The sequence below is a fragment of the Nuphar pumila genome, chromosome 12 (assembly GCF_984573655.1).
Source record: "Nuphar pumila chromosome 12, dmNupPumi1.hap1.1, whole genome shotgun sequence".
Taxonomy (NCBI): domain Eukaryota; kingdom Viridiplantae; phylum Streptophyta; class Magnoliopsida; order Nymphaeales; family Nymphaeaceae; genus Nuphar; species Nuphar pumila.
Window position 1 is genome coordinate 60,572,701 of NC_143260.1, and position 6,355 is coordinate 60,579,055.

Below are 6,355 nucleotides of genomic sequence, written 5' to 3' on the forward strand. Positions count from 1 at the left end.
TAAACTCTGACATATTACTTTTGAGAGTTATGTAAAACTTTATGACAAGTGATTTTTTTTTTATTTTTTTTCAAAATTTTGGGTTTTTAGAAAAGTTTTAAAAGGTTAGATTTTTTAAAGATATTACAATTGGTATCAGAGCAAGGATAAAAGTGACCTTGAGATGCGAGCAAGACCGCCTTTGCAAGATAGGTATCTGTTTGTTAATGTTGTTGAGGCACATATGTGAAACATATTGAACTTAAAGGTGAAAAATTTGTGTGATTATGATGTTTCTTTTAAACCTAAAAATATGTTAGGACACAAATTTCTTGTGTGTTGTTGCCTTTTCTATCCAGATAGCGTGAGCAAAAAGGGTGAGCGACCTTCTGAACACTTTGGCCACTGTGGTTTGGGTGGTGCAGTGGCACTCCACTGCAGTGGAAGCCATGTGTGCTAATTTGCAGAACTTGGCCAATCGTCGCCAGAATGCGAAGAGAGACTTCAGGTATAAAAAGTTTATAGATATGGATCCTCTTGTGTTCAAAGAGAAAGTTGACCTCATAGTCACTGAAAACTGGGCCAAGGAGATGGAACACATCTTTAGGGTGCTCCATGTTTCCAAGGATTGATAGGTGGACTTTGTCATGTATCGACTAAAGGAACATGCTCTATGAAGGTGGGAGACAGTCCACTAAGTCAGATTTGAGAGCCAGATAGTCACTTGGGTGCAGTTCATAAAAGTTTTCTTTAAAGCCTACTTCCCAAAATACAAAAGGGCTAAGAAGATGTAAGAATTTTTAGAGCACCAACAAAGAGCCATGTCACTACTTGATTATATCGCCAAGTTTAGAGGACTTGAGCATTTTTCTCTAATGTGTACATCACTGAGGATGAGAAAGCGATGAAATTTACTCGAGGATTGAAGCATGCGCTTCGAACCAAGGTTTTAATTCGAGGACTTGGGACTCTTAAAAAGGCCATAGAGGTGGCTACCATTCTAGAAGAAGATTGGGTTGCCAACTCAAAGGTCCAAGCAAAGTCTTTTGGGCATCTATCTAGAAGGGGGAAACAAAAGAGGAAGTTTCATGGGAAGCAGAAGTTCACTCTGCCAAAAAGCCATTTGGGCGTATAGATGACAACAACAACCTAACCATCAGCCCAAGTGATAGACGACTGAGTAAGAGCGTTGTATGAGGTGTACTCGTGTCCATGGCGACAAGCCTTGCACTACCTCATCTTTCAACTGCCATTATTGTGGCAAGGGTGGGCATTTTGTTCAAACTTGCTTTAAAAAACAAAATAAAGAGAGGAGAGAGCCAAACAAAAAGCGAAGGGCAAGCCGCCTCAGCAGCAAGGCAAACATAAGAAAGCAGTTAGCCAAGTTTACGCAGTTTCTCTAAGTGCTCAACAGGACAATGACTTGATCTAAGGTACTATTCTGGTTGCAGATCGAGCCGTTTTGGTATTATTCGATAGTGGGGCTACTCACTCTTTTATATCTATTTGATTTGCTTATCAATTGCAGTTGCCTATTGAATCTTTAAAGCATATGCTAGATGTTAGCAATCCGATAGGCGATAATTGTATTGTACTTATTATTTGCCTAATATGTCTGATGAGTTGGGTGGGCAAATTTTACTTGCCAATCTTGTGTTGCTCAAGATGACTAAGTTTGATGTCATCCTCGGCATGAATTCACTGTATAGGCATTACGCCATTATTTGATGTCGAGAGAAAAAAATGGTCTTATCATGACCTGTACTGAATTGCTTATCATGTGTCTAATCCTTCCTTAGGGCACCACATTATTTCATCTCTTAAGGCTCAAAGGTATATAAGTAGAAGAGATATTATATTGTTGGTGAGTCTGACTTTAGAGGAATCTGAAGTTTCATCTATAGAGGAGCTTGTGGTAGTGCGAGACTACCCATATGTCTTTCAGAATAATTTGTTGGGACTTTCTCCATATCGAGCAATGGAGTTTGTCATTGAACTTTTACCTGCTCTAGTGTCCAAGGCTCCGTATCATATGACGTGAGTTGAGTTGGAGGAGCTGAAAAGACAACTCCAAGAGCTTGTAGAGCACAAATTTATTCAGTCGAGTGTTTCATCGTGGGGAACATCCATTCTCTTCATAAAGAAGAAAGATGAATTAATGAGGTTATGCATCGATTATCGTATGCTTAAGCAAGTCACCATAAAAAATAAGTACCCATTACCTCACATTAAAGACCTATTCGATCAATTGTAAAAGTTTAAGGTAAAACTTCACTTTAGACCTTCGTGCTTATATCTTTTACAAGATATGCATTCATTTATTTCTTTTGTTGTGATACTTATATTATTAGTCTTTTAAGGTCTTTTTGAAGATTGATCTGAGATCTAAGTACCATCAGTTGTGAATTTAAATAGAAAATATATTCAAGTTTTTTTTTCGAACTTGTTATGGGCACTATGAGTCCATGGTGATGCCATTTGGACTCATAAATGCCTAATTGCATTCATGAATATGATGAATCATATTTTTAACTATTATTAGACTCTTTCATTATTGTTTTTATCGATGATATTTTGATTTATTAAGAGAGCAAGAGTTAACATCAAGCTAATTTGCATATTGTTTTAAAGATTCTTAGAGAACACCAACTCTATACCAAGTTCTCCAAGTGCGAATTTTGACTCAAGAAAGTCTCTTTTCTTGGCCATGTTATTTAAGTAAAAAGTGTGGCTATAGATCCCCCCAAAGTTAAGGCAGTGTTAGATTAGAAGTAACTGCAAAATATTCATGATTTTAGGAGCTTTCTCAGTTTGGTAAGGTATTATCGATGATTTATACAGGTATTCTCTCGTATCGCTTTGCCTATGATGATGTTTCTGAGGAAATGATTCAAATATGAGTGGTCAAATAAGTGCCAAGAGAGCTTCTAGATGCTTAAGCAAAAACTCACATCAACTCCAGTTTTGTCTTTTTCATCTGATAATGATAGTTTTGTGGTTTATTCAAACGCTTCAAGCATGAGTTTGAGGTGTGTTTTAATGCAATATTATAAGGTCATAGCTTACATATCATGTCAGTTGAAAATCTACGAATGCCCACAATCTTGAGTTGGCCATAGTAGTCTTCGTATTGAATATGAAAACAATATTTATATGGTGAACAATTCGAAGTGTTCACAGATCATAAGAGTTTTAAGTATTTGTTTTCTTAGAAAGAGCTAAATATACAATAACGTAAATAACTGGAAATCATTAAAGATTATAGCTTCTCTTTATCCTACTATCTGGCTAAGGCTACCGTTATTGCTGATGCACTTAGCAGAAAGTCTAGTGGTGTTCTATCTAGTTGTCTTAGCGGATGATGAAAACTACTAGAGGATTTCATCGCTTGGAGGCCCTTTGCTGTGGGCCAAGACATGATCAAGCTAGCTAGCCTAGTCATGCAACCTAATATCTTCGTTAGAATCAGTGTAGCACAACAAAAAGACTCTTAGTTTTAGAAGCTAAAGGCCCTTACTCAGGTGAGAAACACCTTTTTTACCTTAGAGAGGACAAAGATATTCATATGAAGGACCGTATTTGGGTACCTAATGATTTTGAGTTGAGACAAGAGCTTCTTGATGAGGTTCACAAATCTCGATATACCATCCACTCTGGCAGTACAAAGATGTTCAAAGACCTTTGACAAAGATATTGGTAGAATGGCATGAAGAAAGATGTTGCAGTTTATGTTTTCAAGTATCTAACTTGTCAACAAGTCAAGATTGAGTATCAGAGTCCTTGTGGTCTATTACAACCTATTTAGATTATTAAGTGGAAATGAGTGGAGATCACTATTGATTTTATTATGGGGTTTCCCAAGACTCATCATCAGCATGATGTTATCTGGGTAATCATGTATAGATTGATCAAGTCAGTGCATTTCTTACCTATCTGAGTTACTTAGACCCCCATGAGTCTTATAGATCTTTATATCAAGAAAATTGTTCGATTGCATGGTGTGCTTCTCTCAATCATATCTGATTATGATACTCGCTTCACTTTACAATTTTGGGGCCAATTTCAACAGGCCTTAGGTATAAAGTTGAAGTTTAGCACAACATCGCACCCTTAGACAGATGGCCAGTCTGAAAAAACCATTTAGATCCTCGAGGATATGTTTCGAACTTACGCCTTTTATTGAAAAGATGATTATGATAGTCATCTGATTCTTGTAGAGTTTGTGTATAATAATAGTTATCACACGAGTATTGACATGGCACCATATGAGGCACTCTATGAGAGACCATATAGATCACTTGTTTACTAGGATGATGTTGGCAGTCACAGTGTAGAGTCACCTATGACAATTCAACATTATACAGATCATCTGTAGACTATTTATGATCATTTTTGCATAACTCAGAGTCGTCAGAAGAGTTATGTTGATCATCGTTGTAGAGAGCTTACCTTTGAGGTAGATGACTTTGTGTTCATCAAGATTTCTCCTACTAAGAGTGTATTTTATTTTGGTAAAAAGGATAAACTCAATTCAAGATATGTTGGTCCTTTCAAGATCTTGGAAAGGATTGGCAAAACAACATATTGCATGGATTTACCAACTTAGTACACGCAAATTTATGATATTTTTTACGTGTTCATGCCGAGGAAGTATGTTCACGATCCTTCTCACATCATTCAGTATGAGAATATGGATATTTAGGAGGACCTATCTGTTATCGAGAGACCGATTCAGATTGTGAACAGGAAAGAGCAGGCTCTATGAACCAGAACCATTTTCTTTGTCAAAGTGTTATGACAACATCATGGTACTGACGAGTGTACATGAAAACCTGAAGTGGTTATATAGGAAAAGTACCCCCAATTATTTATGAGCGAGTCAAAATTTCGAGGATACAAATTCTTCTTAGGAGGGAAGATGTAAAACCTGTAATTTTTTAGAATTATAAATAAATAAAGTAAACATCTTTATCCTCAAGTTAAAAATGTATTTCTGACTTTTAAATTTCATTTATTGATATATTATATGTTCATTTACTCATTTCTCGCGAATGAGGGTATAATTGGTATTTTCAAAATTATTTCAGACAATTAACTATTAAAAACAATTAATTTATAATTAAAACTATATTTTAAGTATATCTTTAACTTATAACTTATAAAATAAATTTTAATAAAAGGGTATGTTGGTAAAAAATAACTTAAATAGATATTTTAATCTAATATAATTAATCACTATGGAATTGCTAAGACAATAAATTATTTAGAGTTAGAATAATTATTTTGTCTTAGTAAAATTTAAGAATTTGTTTAGCAAAAGAAAATGAATTTTTCTTTATGGACTCGTAGTCCATATGGGTTTGGACCCAATGCGTTGACCCAAACTATGGTTTTGATAGATTTTTAAATAAGGAGATTCATAATCAATTGTATTTTGTAATTTTGAAATCAAATACATGTATGAAATCTTATAATTTTATTTTTTTAGTATTTGAGTTAATACATAACCCGATATAGGGTTTTGATGCAAAAAGGATCCAAACCAGATCCGATTTGGACCCGGCAGGGAGACTTAATATGGATTGGGTGAGGCCCACTAGGGCACCCGACCCCCTTTCTCCCCTTTCCTTCTCAAATCCCCAAGGTCGATCCCGTAGTCCCATCTTCTTCCTCTTCTTGGTTTTGAGAAAACCATTTTTCCCTTCTTCTTCTTACCCTAGCCGACTTGCCTAGGGATTCATGCTAGAGATTTCTTGGGATTGGCCCCACCCACAGCCCCATTGACGTGTATAGGTACATGTTTCTTCTTCTTCACCATCTTCTTCATTGATTTCTTTTCTTTTTTGAGCATTTTCTCCTTGTTGATTTCCCTAAAAAGGGTTTTCTTGGGATTTATGTCTCATTCCCAGCACTGAGAATTGTGCACAATAGATCTATTCTATTTCTCCAATTCAGCCACATTAGCGCCATCTCTATCATTGCCACCTTGTTCTTCTTCCATTTCACCTTTTGTGGATAAATTTTCCCAAGAAAATCGATACCTATTTGGGAATCATGCATCAAGAAGCCGCAACAGACGTTAAAGAACTTGAAAGTGCATGCAGACTATGGAGGATGCCTAACATAGCCATCCAACATAGCCTTTGCCGATTTGGGTTTCTTTTGGGTTGATTTTTGAGAAATTGCCTTACCCGATCTCTGTTATAGGTTGTTTTGTGTGTGGGGATATCATTTGCACCACCTTGTTACTTATAGTACTATATCACTCCCCATTAATGAAAGAGTGCCCCAACTGAACATGTTTTTGTTGTTTTCTCTTGGTGTTGCACACACACAGACCAAGTGTTTAGTGAATTGCCAAAGAGGTAATTCGTTG